The 25588-nt window shown below is 44.1% G+C and overlaps 1 protein-coding gene across 2 annotated transcripts in view; it reads left to right on the plus strand.

Annotated features, from left to right (window-relative positions):
* LOC146857972 (peroxisomal bifunctional enzyme-like) overlaps nucleotides 1–25588 on the plus strand; it is a 357734-nt gene that overhangs the window by 227438 nt on the left and 104708 nt on the right. The gene's annotated exons all lie outside the window — the stretch shown is intronic.

Here is a 25588-nt window from a genome sequence, read left to right on the forward strand (position 1 = left end):
CCCTAACGAGCGGGAGTGTTTGAGTGCAGAGTGAACCTGTCTACCTGCAAATACTTAGACAGGATCGGCTCTGTAATGTCACAATGTCGCATTTATACAGGACGCACGCACTGCCCGTGTGGGGCGAGGGAACGCTTTACCCACCTAGGCCGCAAGTTACACTGTGAGGGGTGAGTGGTGGGAAGAGGCTGCGTTTTGATGGGAACCTGAGTGGTTAGTGAGTGTTTCTTTGTCGTTTCATACAGCGCGAAGTCGACGCGAAGGTATTGGAGCGCTTTACATGGGAAGATTAGCTTAATAAAAAGTAAGTAATTAGAACGACAGTACTCACCAATGGACAAGTCAGGGCACTGAGGCAGTCAACAAGAAAATTGTCACCACCACGACGAGTCAGTTGGAGAGGAGTCAACAATTAACACACACCGTCACCGACACTGTCACACGACGGGGCTCCTGTACGCACCGCCGCCACGAGGTGTGTACGCAGAGACAGACAGTGGCACCACCGCGTGCGTGATGACGCGACAGAATTGCATAGAGTGCGCAGCGCACCTCATGGCCAATCACTGTCACTGTGTTCAGACTAAGCCACAGTGATTGGCCATAGTTGCGCGGCACCCAATGCAGTTACTCCTAGGCTGTCTCAGGCTCTCTCAGCCAATCCAGAGACGCTGCATTAGCAGCGCCTGCCCTGGATTGGCGAAAGAGCACGGATAGGGCTCGCCCGGATACCGAGAGACGGGGCTGCTGCAGAGGCAACCCTCAGCCTCTCGGCCCCCTCCTCTCACTACTAGTACACATGGCTACAGTGCGGCGAATGCGCATGCTCGTGCTTGTCGTGAGACAAACTCGAGCATGCGCAGATAAAATGCGAGCCGCTGCCGTTACTGTGCACTGTCTGTCACTCACTCACTGTCAGTGCTCGCCCCCGGCCCCACCCCCTTCATCGCGGCTCGCATTGCCTCGCAAGCTATTCAGTTTCATGATGATTGATGCATTGCTGGTCCGTCTCACCTGCGACGCGTGCATTCGCGGTAAGTGGTGCTCCGCCCCTGCGCCCCAATGGACGCACCGCCGCTGGGCACAGAGCAGCAAAACAGTCAAGTAGAACGCAAAACAACCACAGCACCACATAGCAACACAATGCTAAAATGCAGCGCAAATACATACATCACAAATACATACTACATCTTCACCACATCAAAATACAACACAACAGATATGTACAAACATTCTTTCGGACATTACCACCTCCAGAGATCTGTTTTTGTAATGCAGTAGTAATCTATTTGCACCAAGAACTGCTTTAATTACCACCATGGGCATATAATAGCGCCAGTCAAAAATGTTTTGTCATCGGCCACAGGTGGTGTCGGGGAGAAGTGAGTGTGTGGCGGTCATACTTTTTATCATTTAAATTAGGCGCCTTTCGAGAGATGTCCAGACGTTGTAAAAGTTTCTGTGTTTTGCTTGAGAACGGCTATTGTTTCGAATTGTGAAACATATTATTAGAGAAGTTAGAATGTCGCTAGCATAAGATGACATGCATCGGAATGTCCATAGAGGGCGGTGTCGTGTTGTTTATTTGTGAACGCTTAGAGAAATCCAATTGTTAGCAGAACTGTAAGCTTTTTTACACATTGTCTTTGTAGAATCTTATGAATTTTACAATGCATCCTGCAAGGACAACAATTTAGGCATGTTTTCTGAAAATACATTAGTTTGATATAAAGAAATACCATGTTTCTGATGTGAGAAATGAATTTTAAGTAAGTTGTTAGAATGAATGATGTTTCCAGAGATGTCTTGGGTTCCAGATCAATCCTTGCCTGTAGCATACCTATACTTGGTATTTGGGAGGTCTGCCCTTGAATGAACCTGGTCTTCCTCCAATCTCAGTCCAAGTCAGGCGGTTCCAGTCTCCAGACCAACAACCGGTAGAGACCTGGCCCTGCATATCCTCTGGTGGATTATTCAAATCTTTATTTGATTTTGTGGCAATCATTAGATTGATTGGTATTTCGGCCTTTAAGAGTCCACTGAACTGAGACCGTTTGCTTCCCTGGGGGGGCTGACTGCAGCTTGAAGGATTCTTGCTGAATGCCAGCACTTTCCGCTAGGTGGACACACACAGACTGTACTTGGTTTATTCATGTGGTTAAGGCACTTGCTCTTGGCCTTACAGCTTTTACTTTGTCTTTTCTTTTACGCTGCACTCTGTTTGTGGTCAGTGGTGGACGCTACGCAGCAGGGAGGTGGGGCGGAGGGCAGCAAGGGGATGGGGGTAGGTAAATGGAAAAAAGGGAAAAATCACTTGCCTGCACGCCGCCTGCTTCCTATCCATCCTCTTCGACTCTTCGATGGAGCCCAGGAGCAGAAGGAAGCAGGAAGCTCCCAGAATCCCCTAGCCAATCATGGGGTTGTGTTGGGCAGCGTTGTGTTTGGTCTGAGCGCCGTGGTTTGGACAGGTCAGGCAGTGACTGGGAGGCTGGGCATGTTCTCCACGCAGGCTCTGAATTACAGCGTGTGACTGTTTGGCCAGCCCGAGATGGCAGACCAAACAGTCATGCACAGTTAAGAGTGCCACCACTTCTCCCCCTGTTCCAGTGACGTTCAGCACTACCCCACCCGATACCAGCCGAGCCAGGCACTGAAAGATAAAATGATAATGACATTGAGTTATTTTATTTTTCCTTTTTCAACTGCTCGCAGAGCAGTGGGGCGACGCTCCTCCTCCTTAGCCGCCCCGGTTTGGGGTCCCCCTTTGTAAGTTAGAGGTGCAGTACTGCATTTGAAATTTCTGAAGGCAGTAAGGAAAAGTTTTTAAAGTATATTGCGGTGGTCTTACAGGCCGCACAGCGGTCGCACCGTGTGTCATGTACCTACTCTCATTGAATAGAAAGATCAATAATTGGCCGTCACCATTCCACAGGTATTGAAGGGGGAAACTCTAACCAAGTACCCCATCCCTCAGCTTTCTTATGTGGAGAACCTGCCGATTACAGTACGAACATCGCTGCCCATATCTTTGGTCCTGCTGGAGCGGGAATCAGCTTAAATAAAAAACCATCACACTGGCTGATTCCCGCTGTTTTCTCTCTCAAGGTCAGTATACATTTGCCAGTGCTTTTGAGAAGATCAGGTGCAATGCATCACATAAATTATAATCACCGTGTCTATTCTAAGTTCAGTCAATAATGAGAGTTTGGGCTGAGTTGAAGGCTTTTATTTTAAATTCGTTAGTAAGTCATCTTTATTATATCTCAAATTCATCTACTTTAGTCAATAGAATCTTATTAGAAAATCAGTATGCAATGATCAATCAAATAAAGAGTAGAATATATACCAATAAAGCATCAAGCACATTCCATAAAGTAAATAACCTCTATTCTAGGAATCAGGGGTGAAAATACGTGTCAGTAAGAACCCCTAAAGAGTCCTAGTTTGAGAAGTGAGAGAAAGCATAGAGCTTCAGCATATTGAGCAGATCAGTAATAAAAAAATCAGCCAAGACAGAAGTGCCCATTCAGAAAGATTCAAGAAACTCTGTAGAGCCTGAGAGCAATGTAGAATAAGGCAGGGTGGAAAGGGTATGGGAATGTTATAGAGTGGTATGGAATAATGGGTCTGAAAAGTAGGAATAACCTACTCTAGGAACACGCACTTTTATAAACAGTTAAAAACGATGTTGCAGTTCATGTTCCATCTTGCCCTTCTCTCGTCCAATTAGCTTGCGAACAGGATCACTCCTCTTCTTCTCACATGTATACAATAGTCCACAGACAGCAATGTTACTTTTGAAATTTAAATGTATCGTTCAATGTTTATGTGGAACATTTTCTCATTCAAGACTGCTTTCCCATGTATTAATCTACATATTTAAACTTCTAAATATCGAACTGTATGTTTTGTCCAACAATGATCTATGTACAATTCGAAAAATCCCTAGTAACGAAAAAGAAAATATTAGGCAAAACCCCATTCATTGAAAAGGACAAGTTAAAAAGGTTTCATGTTTAAATGCTGCATTGTTATGTGAGGTTTTCTTCATTACTTCATTAACCAAATATTTCTAATCATGTGTTAATATTAGTCTTTGTGTAAGTAGAAACATTCTGCAGAGTTTAGATGAGAACGTTTATGCTACTTATTTATTTCAAACTATATTCATGGAAAGTTCAAGAATGTGTGCTTTAGCGTTTCTAGTCAATCAGCTTGTCAAGCAATGCTGCTTTTAGCCATTTGAGGCCTAGTAAGATAAATGTGACTGCATACTTCAAATTGTTTGCAGTTTTCAGTGCATTTCTTTTTCATTAGCTTGCATGTTAATACTGCACATTTATAATAACTGTATTATTTAGCATTTTATCAAAAACGCACCTGAACCATAAACCCAAATGTTGGAAGCGGGTAGGATATAGTTTCTCGTCTAAATGTATGGCACAAGTTACTGTCACATTTGTATCAAGAGACCCCTACCCCTCTCTCTTGATACAAGGGTGGTCCCTAGAAGTTTTAGTCCGTCATTGACAACTGCCCTGATTGAATGAGCGTCTGGTATAAGGCTCTACAGAAGATAGAAGGGTGTTTATGTCAATGAATATGGAATGAAATATATTGCCCTACTCGTGATTACAACCCAACCAGCCTGTTCTTGATGACCCTGGGAAGTTCCTGTCCAATTTTAAGACTATTCAAAACAGTCAATCAGTAGTGAGCACCTTGATAGTAAGCAGGGGCTCTGAGACCTACTTTCATATATTGCCCTATTTAAGAAATACAAGTAGGTTTAGTAAGGCCATACAGACGGATGTAAGGATAAGATTAGCCAATTTGCAGTACCCCGTAAACTATGATCACTCAGTACTCTTCCTTCTACATCTAGAAAGATATAGAAGAGCAACATTTGTGTCTGTTGTTTACAAAGAGTCCACCGGCAGAGAGAAGGCCCTAAATGCCAGCTGATGGGAGATATGGTAAATAATTGGATATGCACCTAAATATTTCACAGTAGGCAGCTCAATCTGTAGATCCAGCACATCAACTCCCACCCACCCTCACCTAGAGTCATATCTCATTTATATGTGGAAAAAGAGTTGACACATGCTGAAAGTTTTTCAATGACATGTTACAAACTATAGGGCCATTGGCATTTTGTAGCTACATCGTAGACCTTGAAGTGTGGTCCACAAATTTAAATAGTCCCTGACCTCCTGGTCTCTGCACTACTGCCCAGCTCCTTGTGACTGTTGCCTTGTGAACAGCCCTCTGCCTCTGGTTTGGTCCCGCAGTTCCCTCTCACTGCTAGGCATACTTGATCATTTCTGTAACCGTCCCTTTGTGCTGCTTATTTTTACTTTATTTTGCCACTGTATTTTAGCTTCCTTTGTATTTGCTTTTAATTGGTAATTTCTCTAGCTGTTCCACAGCACTGTTTATTTTATTGTATTTATTTTGCCACTGTATTTTACCTCTTTTGAACCTGTTCCTCGGCTTGCTCGCTCCCACCATTTTTCCTGCTGTTTTTTCGATCACCACCTCTTGCCTCCCTGCAAGGCCCTCCCACCTCCCAGGACTACTTATAGAGACTGCTGTGTGGCTGCGCCACCGGTGTGCTGAAGGCTCGCCAAAGGCAAGCCAGTCTGCACCAGTCTGCACCTGGACCGTGCCCAGCGCCTGGAACCCTGGTCCTCAGCACTCCCGCAGACACTCCACTACAGACATCCGGGCTCTGGACCCTGGAAGCAACAACTGCTGCCTCTCTCCACAGCTGGACCTTTCACCCTCATTTGCTGCCAGTTCACCCCCTACCCCAGCACCGACCACCATCAAAGCAACCAGTCTCGACTGCAGAGGCCTCCCCAGAACCATTCAGCTGCCTCCTGATCAATGCCAGATAGCTCTGTAAACATGCCACCGAAGTCTACAACACCATCTCTACTCTCACCCCCAATGTGACCTGGCTCACAACCTCATCCACGCCGGACATCGCCACAGCAATACTCGAGTACAAGATAAAACACCCCAATCGCAACAACTGACACGGAGGTGGCATTGCCATCGTACCCAAGAATGCGATCACCTGCGCCATCACCAATGACAAAACCATGCCGATCATGGAGCACATGTACTTCCGCACCGATGACAAAACCACCATCAAAGGCACCCTCGCATACAGACTGCCAGGACCATGAACCGGCCTCAGCGACACCATTTCTGAATTCATCACCTCGCCTTCAAATCCGACCACTACGTCTGCCTGGGAGACCTCAGCTTCCACCTGAATGACTCCACTGACACCAACTCCACAGACCTCCTGTAAAGATCGGACAACATCTTCCTCAAACAGCTGGTCACTGACCCCACACACAAAGCAAGAAGTAGGCTGGATCCCATCTTCACGTCCAGCAACAGAATCCAGATACAGCCACACCTCGAAACACCTGGTCGGACTACTCCATCGTACACTTCACCTTTTCCAGAACTCCCTGCACCGCCCCACAGCACCTCCTACCGCAGATGGACCAAGGTCACTCAGTAACAATGGACAGATGTCCTCAGTATCACACAGCCCAACATCACCTCCAACCTGGACGAGGCAGGATAGAACTTTAACGCCTGGATCACCAGCAGTGCTGAATGAGTCTTTCCCACCATACCTACCAAAACGCACCGACCTACCAAATGAGCCAGCTGGTACACTCCTGACCTTAGCACGTCGAAGCGCAGGTGAAAACAATTGGAAAGAAGATGGCGTACGAGAAGGAACCACACAGACGAGCCACCTCCAAATCAGCCCTCAATGACTACCATGCCAACTCAAAGCTGTAAAAAAGGAAGCCCTGACCCACCGTATCGAGACCAGCACCAACCAAACCAACGAGCTCTTCGCCATCATCGCCATAATCAGTACAATTGCCCGTCAGTCACTGAAAACTCGATCTCCTCCTCACAGGAACACTGCGATGCCCTCGCCAACCACTTCCACAACAAGATAGCAACCATTTATAGAAACTTCGATTCCCAATCCTCCAATCTCCTCAGCATCACATCGACCACTGCCGACCACCCACTCACTGCATGGGAACAACTCAGCACACCGAACACAACCACGCTTATGATGTCCATGCACTCTGGAGCACCCACCAACCCATGCATCACCGACTTTTCAACCTCGGAAGAGATGAGATCAGCAACCAGGTCACCACAATCCTCAACACCTCCATAACCACAGCCTCCTTTCCCGACACCTGGAAACATGCGGAGGTGAAACACCTCCTTAAGAAACCTTGGGCACATTGCAACGAGCTCCAGAACTACCGTTCCATCTCTCTGCTTCAGTTCCCCGACAAAGTCCTGGAGAAGGCCATCAACCACCAACTCACTGAACACCTGGAGAGAAACAACCTACTGGACCCAGCCCAATCAGGTTTCAGTGTCAACCAGAGCACCGAGACAGCCCTGATCACCCCAACATATGACATCCGCACCCTACTTGACAGAGGAGAACCAATTGCCCTGGTCCTGCTTGACCTCTCTGCGGCCTTCAACACCGTCTCCCACTAAACATCATCGATAGACTATGCCAGATTGGAGTCACAGATGATGCGCTGAGATGGCTAGCATCCTTTCTTACAGCACGCACCCGGAGTGTCCCGCATTCCTCCCTTCACCTCACAACCCAAGCACACCGTCTGCAGCGTACCCCAAGACTCACCCATCAGTCCTACCCTCATCAACCTCTACATGACACCACTCGTAGACATCGTCAGATCCCATTGCATCACGTCAACATCATCTCCTACGCCAACGATACCCAGCTTGTCCTCTCGCTCTCAGCGGACCACAACTTGACGAAGACCAACTTCCACAACTGTATGAAGAAAGTCGCTACCTGGATGAAGGACAACTGCCTGAAGCTCAATTTAGACAACACTGAAGTCATGATCTTCGGCAGAATCCCTGCCCTCTGGGATGTCTCCTGGTGGCCGGTGGTGCTCGGACCTACCCCAACACCGAAAGACCAGCTAACTCTCCATAAAATATCAGGTCAACACTGCCTTCTCAGCCTGCTTCCACATGCTCCACAAAGTTTTCAAGTGGCTCCCCACCAGCACCAGAAAAAAAAAAATGCAGGCCCTCATCACCTACCACCTGGAGTACGGCAATGCACTCTGTCACCACCACCGAACTCCTACAGAGGCTCCAGATGATCCAGAACTCAGCTGCCAGACTGATCTTCAACCTGCCCAAGAGGACCCACATCATCCAGCACCTGAAGGACCTTCACTGGCTCCCAGTCCAGAAGAGATGCCGATTCAAGCATCTTACCCATACCCACAAACCCCTCCACAACCAAGGACCCGCCAACATGAACTACTGCTACATTTCCACCAACTTCCCTGGAGTCTCCACTCCGCTTACCTCACACAAATACCACTCATCCGCTGCTCTCGCTTCGGAGGATGCTTCTTCTCCCACCTCACCCCCAAAGCCTGAAGCTCCCTCCACCTCCGCACCCTCTCTGATTCACTTCAGGAAGGGACTCAAGACCTGGCTCTTTGACTGATACCTGCAGCACAGCGTCTGGATATCATCTCATTTGATAAGCCGTGCTATACAAGTACAACCTGATTGATTGGTTGATTGAATAAGGGTAGGGTTGCATCCACACAGTCAGTGGATTGGATTGGTCTTCACCCATATCTGGGCCAGTTGCTCATCAGACTCTGAATATAGCTATTTCTTGTTCTCAATTCCGTCTGAAGACCATCTCTTTTGATATTACTCTCATTTCCTAATTTATGCTGGGAATGTCATAGTTGAAGCGCCCCAAAGTTCTTATCAAAAGGGAAACACACATGGTAGTTTTCAGGTTCCATGTGGCAATGATAACGTTTATATGCATGTTATTTCAGTCTGTTACTATGAGAAACTATTGCTTTTTTTATGCCACGTCAGAAACCATGTATTGCTAACTATAAGCAAGACGCCAATAAAATATACAATATATTATTTCATATTCTACAATAAAAAAAGTTAGATGTGTGTGGATAGGCCTCTGCCGTGACTCGTAAGGATCACTTTTCATGATGGTACTAGCAAGGCTCCCTTCTCGTGGGTTGTGTCCTGGTTTAGGGGGGCTGTTGAGCAGGGCCGTGACTGGTCCAGATAGTGCAAGGGTTGGTGCCATTGGAACCTTCTCGGTGAACTGGAGCTCATGCCTTTACTGACAATATAGAGGATGGTCCTCTCACTGCTTTGGGAGTGTGAGAGTCAAGAAGTACTGACAGGCTGCATAGTGCCTAGAGGCAACCGAGGATGTAGGGGTTGAAACAGAGCCCATGGGTCAGCCAGCAACCAGAAAGTGGCCTGCAGTCCTTTGGCAGGGTGAAGACCTTAGTAAGTGTGTCTCTCTAGACCAGCAAAGAAAAGGGATTTTAGTCAGAACTTAGGGCCCTATCACGATGGCGGTGGGACCGCCACCGCCAGTACGTTGGTAGCAGTCCCACCGCCTACAGCCCTTCAGTCCGACTGCTGCATTAAAGTGCTGGCGGTCGGACCCTTGTCTGTTGGGGGATGGATCGCTGCCTGGATCAGTGACCCCGGCCGGGGGGAGGTCGGAATCGTTCACCTGCATGGAGGCGTTGCAGAGGCAGGCAACACCGTTGAGATTACGATGTCCCTTTCCAACAGCTTTTTCATGGCGGTCTGACCTCCATGAAAAGGCTGTCAGAAGGGGACTTGGGGGGCCCCCAACAGGGTCTCGTCCCTCATTGGCCACTGCAAAGTAGGCCTGTGGGCACATGTAGTGCCCTCAAGCACGGACCTGCACAGTGTGTCATGCACCACACAGTGCATGTATATATACAAAGTGCTTCTTTGCACTGTGGCTTGTGCTGTGGCCCTTTTCCTGGTCCGCAGCACACGCTGCCGTGTGAAAGTGCACTTTGACTGCCAGCAGCGTGGTCATATCTTAATCCGACTGTTGGACCGCCGAATGTTTGTTAGGCGGTCTCCTGACACCCACGATAGCTGTCTGCAGTCCAACCCACTGATGACCAAATGAGGCCCTAGATTTGTAATTGAAAAGCAAGTTAACTGCCTAAACTTTATCTAGGATGAAGCGATTGCCTCAGCCTAAGCAGGCCAGAAGGAGATGCAGGTGGAGCCTTCTTGCTTTAAATGGATCTAATTAGGATTGCAGCCCACAAGGCCAGCAAGAAGAGTGCTGATTCTCCTAAATAACTGCTGGTGGGCCCCAATGGCAATGACTGTCACAAATTAAGCCTTTTCTAGTAAGCCACAGCCTTCCTTGACAAGTAACCGTGATACAGATCTCAATAGAGATTTTGGAGGTGTTGAGAGGTATTCACTAGTTACAGGTCTTCCTTTTCTACACAAAACGTGTGCATTACGGGGCCAGAATCACGTACATGTAGAAATGGTAGCAGAAGTCCCAGAAAGACAAAGGAGTCTTTTCAACCCTTAAAATCCAATTCTCAATAGAAATTGGGCTAGAGGGAATGGTTAGGTTGTCTACCACTGGGTCAGACCTAACTCGGTTTAGTATGGTCACAGTGTTAAAAGACTTGCAGAAGTGTATAGAAACCAAGTGTTCGGTACATAAAGGAGTTTAGGACAGCATTAAATACTGAGTTGAGGATAACAAGAGGTCAGTGAGCAGCTTGGACCAACCTGTCTCTGTGATGGATTGAAAGAGGGAGAAATCAAGCTTAGAAGCTGATCAGACAAATCATTTAGCACATCATTTGGGTATAAAGATAGAATATCGACGGGAAAATATCGACTAGCATTAATATCGTGGTAAGAATATCGACTGTGAAAAATATCGTTATAGAAAATATCTTTTTAAAAAATATCGTTTCGTGAGAATGACAAAAATATCGTCATAAAAAAATATCGATGAACAGAATATCGTTGAACAAAATGTCGTTTCATATAATATCGACAGAAAAATATAAGTTGTTATAAAATTTATAAAAAAATATGTATTATGTTTTTAAAAAACTTACAAAACTCCTACTAGTAATAATATGTGTTAAAAAATATTTTCTACAAAAGAATTGTTAAAATTTTAGTAGCGGGTTATTGGTATTATAGGGGATAAGGGTGGGTAGTAATTTAAAATTTGGTTTTTAAAAAATTTATAAAATATAAACAAATTAGAAAATATTTAAGAAATCCAAATTTTAAATTGAAATTTCGAATTCTTCACGAAATTAAATTTGTAATTAAATTTTATAATTTCAAATATAAATTTTAGGAGCGGGTTTTTGGTATTATAGGGGATTAGGGTGGGTAGTAATTTAAAAATGTAGTGTTTAAAAATTGTATAAAATATTAATAAATTAGAAATTTATAATGAAATCAAATTTTAACCTCAATGTAAAATTTTACACCAAATTTATATTTTAATATTAATAAAAAATATTACATTAATATTGAAGAAGCGTTATTTTGGTATTATAGGGGAATAGGGTCTAAAAAATAATTTAGATAGAAAAATGTATATTGTTTACTAACCTGCACATTTCCTGACTTATGTTGGATTGGAGTTTGAATAGTAAATTATTATAAAATATAAACAAATTTGAAAATAATTAAGAAATTAAAAATTTAATTTTAAATTTCTAAATGTTTACGAATTTAAATTTGTAATTAAATTTAAAAATTTCAAATAAAAATTTTAGGAGCGGGTTTTTGGTATAGGGGATTAGGGTGGGTAGTAATTTAAAAATGTAGTCTTTAAAAATTGCATAAAATATTAATAAATTAGAAATGTATCATGAAATCAAAATTTAACATCGAAATTCAAATTTTTACACGAAATTTATTTTTTAATATTAATAAAAAATATTAAATTAATATTGAAGAAGCGTTATTTTGGTATTATAGGGGAATAGGGTCTAAAAAATAATTTAGATAGAAAAATTTATTTTGTTTACTAACCTGCACATTTCCTGACTTATGTTGGATTGGAGTTAGAATAGTAATTTATTATAGTTTACTATCCAGCACTTTCCCTGAGTTATGTTATGTTTGTAGTTAGAATAGTAATTTATTATGGTTTACTATCCAGCACTTTCCCTGACTTATGTTGGATTGGAGTTAGAATAGTAATTTATTATGGTTTACTATCCAGCACTTTCCCTGACTTATGTTGGATTGGAGTTAGAATAGTAATTTATTATGGTTTACTATCCAGCACTTTCCCTGACTTATGTTGGATTGGAGTTAGAATAGTAATTTATTATGGTTTACTATCCAGCACTTTCCCTGAGTTATGTTATGTTTGGAGTTAGAATAGTAATTTATTATGGTTTACTATCCAGCAGTTTCCATGACTTATGTTGGATTGGAGTTAGAATAGTCATTTATTATGGTTTACTATCCAGCACTCTCCCTGACTTATGTTATGGTTTACTATCCAGCACTTTCCCTGACTTATGTTATGTTTGGAGTTAGAATAGTAATTTATTATGGTTTACTATCCAGCACTTTCCCTGACTTATGTTGGATTGGAGTTAGAATAGTAATTTTTTATGGTTTACTATCCAGCACTTTCCCTGACTTATGTTGGATTGGAGTTAGAATAGTAATTTATTATGGTTTACTATCCAGCACTTTCCCTGACTTATGTTATGTTTGGAGTTAGAATAGTAATTTATTATGGTTTACTATCCAGCACTTTCCCTGACTTATGTTGGATTGGAGTTAGAATAGTAATTTATTATGGTTTACTATCCAGAACTTTCCCTGACTTATGTTGGATTGGAGTTAGATTAGTAATTTATTATGGTTTACTATCCAGCACTTTCCCTGAGTTATGTTATGTTTGGAGTTAGAATAGTAATTTATTATGGTTTACTATCCAGCACTTTCCCTGACTTATGTTGGATTGGAGTTAGAATAGTAATTTATTATGGTTTACTATCCAGAACTTTCCCTGAGTTTACAATTTATTTTTGATCAAAAGGGTATTTAGTCCTCTGGAACGCGTAGACCCTCGGTTTGAGTCGTCACATACTGTAACTACATATTCTGTGGGAAAGTTATGTCAATCCTGGCTGCGACATTCCACCTTAGCATCTGTCAAAGTTCATTTATCGAAGTTATATGACAAAATAGATTTGAATTCTTTTGTTAAAGGTCCTGTGGGTGGCAGAACCAAAAGGTGGGCGTATGCTATTTACAACGAAGTGTGGAAATTTTCGCCAATTGAGGCGGCTTCAAGATTGAGAGCTATTGACCAAGCAAACATGGAAAAGGTTTTAGCCATTATAGATAACAGCATTAGCACTCTCTCTTCCAGAATTTATACATTAGATAATATTGTTTCGTCAGTTGTTGATATTGTGCATGATGATATGTCTGTGTTATATAATGGTCAAAACCAGTTGCGTTCTGTTATGCAGTTTGCATGGACTTTGCAGACGTTAAAGGCAGGGAGGGTCCCTTGGGACTATTTGAGCACTACATCGTTATTCATTCCTTGTAACATTACTGATAAGCAGCTATTTATGTCCATGAAAGATGCTAAATATTCATTATTACATATTGAAAAATTAGAACCGTTACCTTTCTCTGTGGCGGAAATCAATTCAGTCACGTGGCTTATATACGGGTTAATAATTCTACCTTTCGCACTTCTTAAGTTTACGTCTTGTATGAAACATTATGCTCTGGGTAGATATGAACAGCTGGGCACCGCTTTCATACATGAGGTTTGGTCCCTCCCCTTTACGTATAGATGTACTAGGGACGGAACTGAGGTTTATCTGAATGGTGAGGAATGTACCACGACACCAGATCATTCCTTGGTATGTAGGCACATTCAATTACACGGTGCATGCAATGTACAAGCCCCGATTTTGGCCTGCGTCCTACGAGGTGTCCCAGTGCCTGTGATTACGCCTTCTTTGACGCTGCTTGCAAACAGTAGTTATTTAATTTTGAATAATGAAGCTTGCTGCGGGATGTTAGTGGGAATCCCATATATAGTAACTGTATCGGAGAGGGTTGTCTCCTGCAATAATGTTCTCTTTTCACCCCCGCACGGGCGGCTGGATGTTTCCATCTGGCCTTCGATTCCAACCTTGAAAGCAGAGTTCAACAAGTTGAGCAGAATAAGAGCTGTATTGTTCCAAAAAGAGGTGTCATTGACTTCCTCTCGTGAAACATTTGTCCTTCACGTTGCTAATACGCGCACTGAGGCACAGGCGGTTTTGAATACTGACCTCCCCCTACATTTCGGAGCTTTGATCCTAACTATTTTCAATGCCTCGTCCACGACCGGCCTGGCTTATTTTTTTAAACTTGTAGGCTCAGGCCTCGTGACCTCTTTCCAAACTATTTTTGGTGTGATTCCGGCATTTTTTCATTCGATTTTCTCGAGCATCTTTGGAGGTGTTCCGCTGCTTCTGGCGCTGGTGGCAGGTGTGCTGCTTTTACTTTTCATACTACGGAATGGCTGCTGTTTCTGTGCCACACGAGCACCTGTCACGTCTGCATCTTCTTCGTGATAGGATGCTTGACTTTTATGGTACTCTGCCATTGGCGACTTTAAGCCTGGCATATGGATTATCCTTCAGGTATTCCTACTTCACCTGCGTGCAACCTGTATTTCACTGCCTGGATTGTCCCTTTGAATGGCCTCTGGATTTGTGCTTGACCAACACGGTGTCTCCGGTGCCGGATTTCGATCGACTGATGAGGCCCTTAGTGTCTCACGAGTTGGCCTGTTCTGGTGTCCGGATTATGGCTTGTGGTGCGGCGCATGGTATCCTGGGTAATTGGGACATATCAACGGCTGCCTACGACTTCTTGGCTATGAGCTATTTAGAGGAACATTCCGGTTGCCCTCTGATTGTGCTAGAGGCTCCGATGGTTGAAGAACACGTATGTTCCTTTTCTTTAATTAATTGGATGGCTGAGACTTTTAGTGGCCCTGCAAACGATTTTTTGTTGGAAGCAGTTGCCACGTATGCTGCCTATACATTCATGGATTAACTGAACTATCCTCCTTTGCGCCTGTGCTACTGGACAGCAACCTAGTGCAGCATTCATTTTTTTTTTCTAATCATTGTGTTACTTATAGTATTTGGATGATAGTAGTTGTTAATATATGAAGTAAATTGTACATTTACTTAGCAAGTTTAAATAATTTTTGTCAGCTATCTAAGTAGACATGGATAAGGTAGTTAATAAATGTTTTTACATGTAAGTTTCTGGTTGTTGTTGATAAGTTCAACATGTTCTTTTTTCACTCTAAAGAAGAACACTTTTTAATTTAGGGAGTTTATCTACTTTATGCTAAGTTCGAATGAAAAAAGCAATGGGATTTTGCTTACTTCAAGTGTAGTATGACGTTTTGTAGTTGTAGTCGTAGGTTTGTATTTTCTTATCTCAGCAAGGTAACTGTTTTTCTCCAAGTTTGGCCCAAAAATGGTAAATTACGTTAAGTGTATAATTGTTTTTATATTAGTGAGTTAATTAATGGTAGCTTTTGATTGGTTCAATTAGTGAAATTTCAAAATCATTGGTCGACAACGTTATTTTGAATTAGAAAACCGTTAAATAATTATATGTGTGAATAGTTTTGTAAAGTTAAATAGTTAAAAAAAAGTGTGTAAAATAAAAGAATAGTGCATATCGAGTTGGTAATAAAAAGACGATATTTTTTGTATATTTCTATAAGCAGATAGGTCGTCGATGTTAGTGTAGTCGATATATATGTCTAAGGTCATGTTATTTAAAATAAAGTCGATCATGTAGTAGTCGATATTTATGTTGTCGATATTAGTGTGAACGATATTAGGGTTGTCGATAAAAAAAAATCGATATTTGTGTGAATCCTTGTTTAAGTATAGGATGACGATATTAATGTAAGCGATATTTTAGTGACGATATTTATTTCTGACGATATTTATGTTAACAATATTCCATCATGGAACCCATCATTTGTATGTTTTATCTATTTTTGCAGACTAACAGGATGCTCCTCTGTAGCAAATCTACCTTTTCTCCAAAGTCATCTCACATTTTTTGCCTTTTTCTAGACCCTACTTTTGCTGGCTTTAGGATTTTGTGCACTTTACCCAAGCTAAGCAGTGCTGGTGATTCCCCTCTAAAATGTGCTGTACAATGAAACTCTCTATTTGGCCTATTTAACAACCCAGTAAGTACATTCAAGCCTCAAAAAATCTACTTGCCCACTATCTATGGTGAGTCAGATTTTATCAGGTGTGCTATTTTATGGCTCGAGAGCTCCAGCTGGCAAAGAACAGGTGTTCTCTTCATTTGAATGAGAAATAACGATGCCTTTGCATCCTATTTTTATCTTGTCACGTTTGCTGTGCATTCAAATACAGAGATGAAATGTCAGCTTATGTCTTCTTACAGATTGTTTTATTTGTAAAACTGCATGTCAGTGGGAAGGTTTGTGGTCATTTAAATGGAAAATGTGATGCTGTAAATTACAGTGCACTACCACATCATGCTTTAGTGATATATTTATTAAAAGCAGGAGTTTTTAAATGTGAACTTAGAAGTATTCCTTACACTTGTCTTGACAATGCTATTGGGAAAATAAGCGGAAAATCAGGGGTTATCTATTTGCTACAAGTGTGCTATATTCTCATTATATGTGGGTCAAAAGTTTAGTCTATTAAATCAAACGGAATAGTTTTTGTACAGCAGACATGCTGAACTCGCATATCTCGAGGTGCTGTCATATGTGATAGTGAAGAAAAAGGTGACTAGGTAAAATAAAATATTTGACTATGATCACACAATTTGAGAACAGTTTATGGGTCAAGTACATTAGAGTTGGTCAAGTAGCTTACCCACATTACTAGACCTGCAGGTCTGGTAACATTTCGAAGATTGTTTTAAAGGCCTGCAATTGTAAATGGTGCCTAAAGTGCACCTATGGCATGGACAATGAAATGTCATATCTAAGTTGCAACACAAATGTACACCACCCACATAAGTAAAAAAATATATGCCTGTTAGGAGCATTGCTCTTTCAGGAGCATTACGGTGCTCTGGCTAGGCAGCAGTTTAAATGTACCGCAGTGATGTTCAACAGGGTAAACTCGTTTGCCATGTATGAAAATCCTATTTTTGCATATGAACAAATCCCCCCTAAAGTGTGACTTGCAAGCCCACAGAGTACGATGCTAATTATAAAAATAGGACACATTACATATTGGAGTTAGTGTGCCCTCACAGTGAATTAAAACCCAACATATATTTCACATTTTAGGCCTGGCTTGACCTTTCCCTAGTAGGATTAAGTGTGGTTATAATCGCCAAAACATGGTAAAGAGCTAGAAAATGTTTCAATGTTATTTGCTACTTAGTCTTAAAAATCTGATTTCATGATGCAATTGTTGGCAAGTTTTGGTAACCTAAGCAGAAAAAGTCAGAGTAGGAGGGAATTTCAGTTTTGACCTTATCAGGTAGAAGAGGGGCCAAGACCTTGAACACATACCTACCTTGTGGCAGCTTGGCCCTCCCATGTTGAAGCAGGGGATCATAGGCAGTTATACTGTAAAGCCGGAGCGGACATACTTTAAAAGGAAGTGGGGGACTGCAAGAAAAGTTTTAGGATTGGGTAGTAGATTTTCTCCAGTCACTGGCTGGTGCACAGGATAAGTTCAGCGCCTTAACCACTACCTCCCCAGAACATTCCTGGACCTGGGAATACTCAATCTGAAGATGGCACTGCTGAATGAAGAATGCTGACTGTTGACTCCTGCTGGCAGAAGAGGACTCACTTAAGGACTCAATGGCTCTTGACACCTGCTAAAACCCAGGGACTAGGACTGTTCTTCAAGTGTCTAGTGGTTGGTCCTAGTTTGCCTGTTTCAGGGACACAAAAAGCAGAAGGTTTCCTGACTGAGAGGGCCCAGCTGACTAAAGAGGACCAGACACTGCAGAAGACCTGGAGCCTAAACCCTACCGTTAAAAACTCTGCAGGACTGACCAGAAGAAGCTTTTCCAGCAGTTGGAAACTAACAGCCTGATTTAGAGTTTGGTGGTTGGGTGTGTACATCGTCAGGGCGATGGAGTAAAGTACTCTGTCCCCATGATGAACTCCCAGTCTGAAAAAGTCTGAGATGTCCGCTGGCCCAACGGGCCTCTCAGGCATTGGGAGCAACCACCGTCACGACGTTTCCTGTCAATGCATTGTAAGTTTGACGGATGGCTCCGTCAACATGATGGAGCTGCACTGCCAACTTACAAGATTTGTTTTGTCCTAAACAAAAACCCAAAGTGGGATTTTGTTTTGCGGGGAAAAAAAATCAGTGCCTCTGTCACCATGGGAGTTTTCTCCCATGGCAAGGGGGGCTTCTTGAAATTTTCACTTACGGTTAAACTTGGCAGTGACAAACAGTGAAAACACTGCCAGGTGTTAGCCCACTCTAGAACATATATCTGAACTTCCAACTGCCTTTACTCTGTCCGGATATCGGAGTTCCCTCTCCACCTAACTCTAAATCAGCCCATAAGTCTGAAAGTAAACCTTTGACTTGTACAGCCAGTTTGGTGTATCTGACCTCCCCTCTACCACGGCCGGCATGAAATTGTACCTATGTCGTGGGCCACTGTTGGTTTTCTATAGTGCTTGCAAGTGTTTCAAAGTACTTTTTGCTGTAAAACTTTAAAAATGAATATTGCAATTCAACTTAACCTATTTTGATGATCTTGGTGTCTTTTGCTCAATAAATTGTTCTCTACATTTCTGAATTGGTTTGGGGGATTTAATTATATTGTGTTCTTACTTTAAAAGTGTTGGGGGTGTTTGAATTTAGCACACATGTCTCTGACCTACCTGTTGCTTGTGTCATAGCTACTTGGGACTGAGCAGAGATTCTCTCAGAACTCTGTTTTGACGTAAGGATAGTAGGTTTGTTAAATTGGCAGGGATAACCCCTTCACAAATTAATAACACAATTTCTTATGCCCTACGTTTTACCTGTCATGATGATGACCTTCTAATTAACTCACAAGGTTGAAATGTTCTTGATGTTAAGCAGACAGACCATACATTTCCTAATAATAAGGAATGTCCTGTCAGCCTACCTCAACCACACACATTTGTAACAAGGAGCACACTCTCAGAAAGGCAGGCACTTGGGGTCGCTTGCCGGTTGGCTGTATTCTTTGTATTCTTTAGGGGTTGTGCTGACACAGGGAGAGACGTGAGTTTCATGGTGGCAGCTAAGCACCGTATATGAAACTACACAGGCTACTTCAAGATGCCACATTCTACTGTAGTGACTGCATAAGAACTACAGAATGTGATAATCAGACGTTTAAACCTGAACAAATTTTGCACCTCTGCTTGGGCCCAGCAACATTTTATTTGATGTGCATCACATTTCTAGAGTTGCAAAGGTAACAGACTCAATATATCTCAAAATGTGGATACCTTTGTTTCTCTTAGAAGCAAAGAAACTGTTTGTGACTGCTTTTAAAACAGTAATTTATAGAAAAATGTAATGGTCAATGTGTAGCTTTACCAACCAAAAAGATGGTTGATCATTTTGTCAATGTTTAGACTATGGTATTTTCCATTTGTTCGTTCTTTAGAAATAAGTACATCTCTGACTGAATAAAATCAGACCTTCGTTTCAGTTTTTTGATCCAAGTATTAATGTATTTGTTGTTGTTTTTAATTTCTTATATTCGACTTTATTCTTTATGGTTCCAAAACAAAAATGTTTCTCTTTTAAATCCGAAATGAACCATGTGTGGAGTGTGAGTGTTTTTGCCCCTTTCCCAGCAGCATTTGTCTCATCAACATATTTCACTCTGGGTATAAACTACCCAGGAGCTTTGTCAAGGTGAATAATATCAGTGTTTACATCTGGGGTAGCAGCAGGTCAGATTCACAAGTCAGTCAATCTCTCATGTGGTCACCTGGCTCACTATCTGAAACTGAAAGACCAGTCCAGGTGAGTAGAGCAAAAACTTAGTTCACGGAAACCTGGATGAACGACTCCTCAGCGCCCGACATCGCCATCCCAGAGGGATACAAGATCACCCGGAGAGACCGCGACAACCAGACTGGAGGAGGCATCGCCATCGTCCACAAGAACACCATCCGCATCATGACCAACACCGACGACACCCTGACTACCGCCGAACACCTACACTTCCAGATCCACACCGACCCCAAGACCACCCTCAGAGGCACCCTGATCTACCGACCCCCGGGACCACGCACAACATTCAGCGAAGACATCGCCGACTTCATCAGCCCGCACGCCCTCCCCTCCGCTGACTACATCCTCCTGGGGGACATCAACTTCCACCTGGAGAACAACAACGACCGCAACACCACCACCCTGCTTGACAACCTCGCCAACCTCGGACTCAAGCAGCTGGTGTCCACCCCCACCCACCTCGCCGGACACACACTCGACGCCATCTTCTCATCCAGCAAAGACATCGCCTTCAGCCACGCCACTGGACTCCACTGGACGGACCGCAGCTGCGTCCACTTCACCTTCAGAAGAACCATGATCCACCACCACCAGCAACAGGAGGCTCGTAGAAGCTGGAACAAGATCACAGCCGACCAGCTCGCCGCCTCCCTGAGACAGCACCCTCCAGCCAGCTCAGCGAACCCTAGCCAGGCCGCCGACAACCTCACGAAGTGGATCAGCACCTGCGCGGACGAACTCGCCCCACTGAGGACCCCGCCCAACAGACCCGGCAGCAAGAAGGCCCCATGGTTCACCGATGAACTCAAGAGCTCCAAAAAGAACTGCCGAGCCCTCGAGAAAGCCTTGAGAAGGGAGCCAACACTGGACAACATGACCACCCTCAAGCTCGCCACCCGGAAGCACCATCAACTAATCCACGCCACCAAGAAAACTGCATTCAAGGACTGGCTGGACAACAACGCACACAACTGCAAGGAACTCTTCAACATCGTGAAAGAGCTCTCCAACCCCAACGCCGGAAACAACGACATCACCCCATCGCAAGACCTCTGCAACTCCCTCGCCTCCTACTTCCACAACAAGATCGCTGACATACACAACAGCTTCATCCCACAAACAACGCCCCCCATGACCGCACCAACGCCCCCCACCACCACCCTCAGCGCCTGGACCCCGATCAACACAGAAGACACCATCCACACGATGAACTCTATCCACTCCGGATCTCCGACCGACCCCTGCCCTCACCACGTATTCAACAAGGCCGACGCTGTCATCGCACCCCACCTGCGAGACATCATCAACACCTCCTTCGACACCGCCACCTTCCCTGAGAGCTGGAAGCACGCCGAACTCAGTGCTCTACTAAAGAAACCAACAGCGGACCCCACCGAACTCAAGAATTACCGCCCCATCTCGCTCCTCCCGTTTCCAGCCAAAGTCATCGAGAAGACCGTCAACAAGCAGCTGGCCGCCTTCCTCGAGACGAATAGATCCCTCGACCCTTCACAGTCTGGCTTCCGAGCCAACCACAGCACCGAGACCGCCCTCATCGCTGCCACCGATGACATCCGAGCCCTGCTGGACAACGGAGAAACAGCGGCCCTCATCCTCCTAGACCACTCCGCGGCTTTCGACACTGTCTGCCACCGCACCCTAGTGCAGCGCCTCAGCAACGCCGGAATCCAGGAGAAGGCACTGGAATGGATCATCTCCTTCCTCGACGGAAGGACACAGAGAGTCCGCCTACCACCGTACAAGTCAGAGGCCACCGAAATCATCTGCGGCGTCCCCCAAGGATCCTCACTCAGCCCCACCCTCTTCAACGTCTACATGAGCCCCCTTGCGGCCATCGCACGCCAACACAACCTCAACATCATCTCCTACGCCGACGACACCCAGCTGATCCTCTCCCTGACCAAAGACCCCGCCGCCGCCAGAGCCAACCTCCACGAAGGGATGAAAGACGTAGCCGAGTGGATGATGACCAGCCGCCTGAAACTGAACTCAGACAAGACGGAAGTCCTCATCCTGGGCTCCTCGCCCTCCGCCTGGGACGACTCCTGGTGGCCCCCCGCCCTGGGCACCGCACCCAAACCGACAGACCACGCACGAAACCTGGGCTTCATCCTGGACTCCTCCCTCTCCATGACCAGACAAGTCAACGCCGTCTCCTCGTCCTGTTTCAACATCCTGCGCATGCTACGGAAGATCTTCCGGTGGATCCCCACCGAGACCAGGAAGACGGTCACCCAGGCCCTTGTCACCAGCCGACTGGACTACGGCAACGCCCTCTACGCCGGAACCACCGCCAAGCTCCAGAAGAGACTCCAGCGGATACAGAACGCCTCAGCCAGACTCATCCTCGACATCCCCCGAAGCAGCCACATCTCCGGACATCTGAGAGACCTGCACTGGCTCCCCGTCAACAAGAGAATCACCTTCCGTCTCCTCACCCACGCACACAAAGCCCTACACGACCAAGGCCCGAGCTACCTCAACAACCGCCTCAACTTCTACGCTCCCAAACGCCATCTCCGATCAGCCAGCCACGCCCTCGCCGCCGTCCCCCGCATCCGTAGAGCGACAACAGGAGGAAGGTCCTTCTCCTACCTGGCCGCCAAGTCCTGGAACTCCCTCCCTCCCGACCTACGCCTGACCCAAGACCACCTCTCCTTCAGGAAGAAGCTCAAGACCTGGCTGTTCGAGCAGTAGCGGCACCCCCCCCTAGCGCCTTGAGACCCTCCGGGTGAGTAGTGCGCTTTATAAATGGCTTGATTGATTGATTGATTAGGTTATCTACATCAAAACAAGCATGTGTACTTACTTTTCAGACCACTACTGACCACAATCAGAGTTGGCTGAGAGCATAAAGCCGTCCAAGTCTTTCTTTAGTAGCTGAAGCATCTGACACTTTTACACAGGGCAGAACAGGAAAATACTCCACTCTTTAATACTGATGAATATAAATTTGGCCAATAAATTTGTAAACTTAGCTCTGGATCGGATTGTTTGCTGAGAGTAAATGAAGGTGTGCCAGCAACACTAAGGTGATCATTTAGACCCCCATAAGCGGTCTACCAAGGAAGTGGGGGTGAAGAGGACCTGGCCAGGCCCACCTGATGTTGAACCGTCTGCTCTAGTTTGAAATACTTCTATCTGACTGGTGGAGATCTCTGTTCACTAAAGGGAGCCAACAATGCCCCAGCTCTCCTGACAGCACTGTAGGTTTGCCATGTTAAAGTTCCCACTCAGTGAACTTTTTTGTTTTGAGAAAACAGACTCTTGGAGTTCTCTAACCAAAAAACATAAATGGTCCCGATGTGCTGGTGGTTTTTCTCTCTCCCAAACGTTTACTGTGGAAGAGGCATAGGTTCACACTGGCACAGCCAGTGGATGCTCCAACAATATAAACAGTTTGCTTCTGCAGACTCTAAATCCAATTGAGGGTATCTCAGGTTAGGCAGAGTGGGAGCTCCCACTCCGACAAGCTCTAAATGATGGCTTTAGTCAAGGTTTTGCTTTGGACAAAAGATTTAATTAAACCAGATATCAATGCACTTAGGGTTGAATAATTTTGAATGGCTTGACCTCCATATTGTTAATGCTGCAGATGGGAAGGAGAAAGGACTGCGATTTCTCTCTGCTCCAATTCATGTCACTCGTGATGTTCTTGGTTGTTATAGTTAAGAAAGTATGAATTTTGATAAAGATAATGTGAATTTTATGAGAATAAATATTAAATACAAGCTGATAGTGTTTGCACATAATATAATCATGTATTTTGGAGATTCACCTTTCATAATCAGCTTTAAGGTGATTATTTTTTTTTTTTTAAATTCTTTTTATTGTTAACAAAACAACAGCACAGATTTCCTTTATTACACTTGTCACAATAAAGGAGTCAGTATTGTGTTACATACAAATCAGTAGTGCTATAATAATTCTGTTCCAGCCAGTATTCACTAGAACATTAGATGTCTGACTCTTCCGGGGATAATTGCGGCGCTAGCTCGGGAGGCTCACAGATGTTCCCTCTATATGTATTTCATTTCCCTCAAACTTGCATCCATTTCTTAGGGCATCCCTTCGATGCATACACTGCTTTCTCCCTGAACATGCACCAATCCATATCTTATTCCCATTCCCTCAGTGTTGGAACCGTCTGCACTCCCCACTTTCTAGCAATGTTTCTCTTGGCAACCATCAAGCACAGTGTCACCCATGTTTTCTCCTTGTTACTCAAGTCAGTTGGTTCCCATATATGTAATAAGCACTGTTTGGCATCTGTTGTCACTGATGCTTCCATAGCTTCTCCCATATATAAGGTGACTATAGAATCTGCTGATATATTCCCATATGATATGAAAAAATGTGCCCATTTGGCCACATAACCATCTACAGCCAGACTCCTCGCTATTGTCCATTTTGACCAATGTTGGCCCTGTGACGTAGATTCTATGTAATATTTTTAGCTGCACAAGCTTTAGTTTGGAGGATATTGCCCCTTCCTTAGTGGATGCTAGTGCTTCCATCCATTTTTCTTCTTCTAATTCTATTAGGTTGTTTTCCCATTTAGCACTAAGTTGTGGAAGTGGGTGAGGTGAGTGATTTATCAGTTTGAAATATGTTCGGGAAATGGCCTTCTGGGGCATGTACCTATCCAGGAGTCTAGCCTCGAGGGGTGAGGACTCTGAAGGATTTTTTTCCTTTGGGATCGCCGCTTGGAGGGCGAGTCACACCTGCATGTAGTGGAACCGTTCGGTGTCGGCTAACTCATCACTTTCCTGGAGGGCCGAGAAAGGCATCACCTCTTCTTTAACCCAAAGGTCTCCCACCTGTGAGATCCCTATTGTATCCCATTTTTCAAATCCCTTCATTCTCCAGAGGGAACCCAGTCGGCACAAACAGGTGAGTCATCAGGGTCAGAAGGTCATTTGGTCATGTTTCAGAACTGACACCTGCTGCCAAAGAGAAACCACAAATGAGTCATCAGAGTAAGCACAAACAAACGAGTCACATAATGAAGCCTATTTCTGGCATGAGTGTTAGAGCACCAAAAACAATAGCAATAAACACATTACAGTAATTCAGCATATCTTGTTTAAGCATTGGAGCTTTATGGATACAAATATGCTGATGAGATGTTTTAATATCTTGTTTTAATATTTTCGTCAAGAAGTTTGTGACAGATTCTTACTGTTCTTTTTCAGTTACTAAAAAAGCTTATGACATGCTTTCACTATTATCTTAACAAATCCTTATACCCCTGAAGCTCATTCTTTAGTCGGAGAGAAATGTTTTACACAAATTAGATGTTACCATGATTTTAGTAGTTTCCGGATTGAGTGTCTCATAAAATTCCAGTTACTATTTACCGCTTTCTCACTAGTCAAAATTGGTCAGACCGTGACAAGCCAATTGATTTCAAGGGACAATGTGCATCTGGGCTTCTTTTGGTGAGAAGATTGAAAACCCTGTTTCAGAGAGAACCAGGGCTCTTTCCACACTATCAGAGGCAATCACTTGTATCTTTACTCCAAATATTCTTATGGGTAAGATCTGCAAGTTTAGCACATGAACACAGAAGCATGCATTCACATACA

This window comes from Triturus cristatus, chromosome 3_2 (genome assembly GCF_964204655.1).
Source record: "Triturus cristatus chromosome 3_2, aTriCri1.1, whole genome shotgun sequence".
Taxonomy (NCBI): domain Eukaryota; kingdom Metazoa; phylum Chordata; class Amphibia; order Caudata; family Salamandridae; genus Triturus; species Triturus cristatus.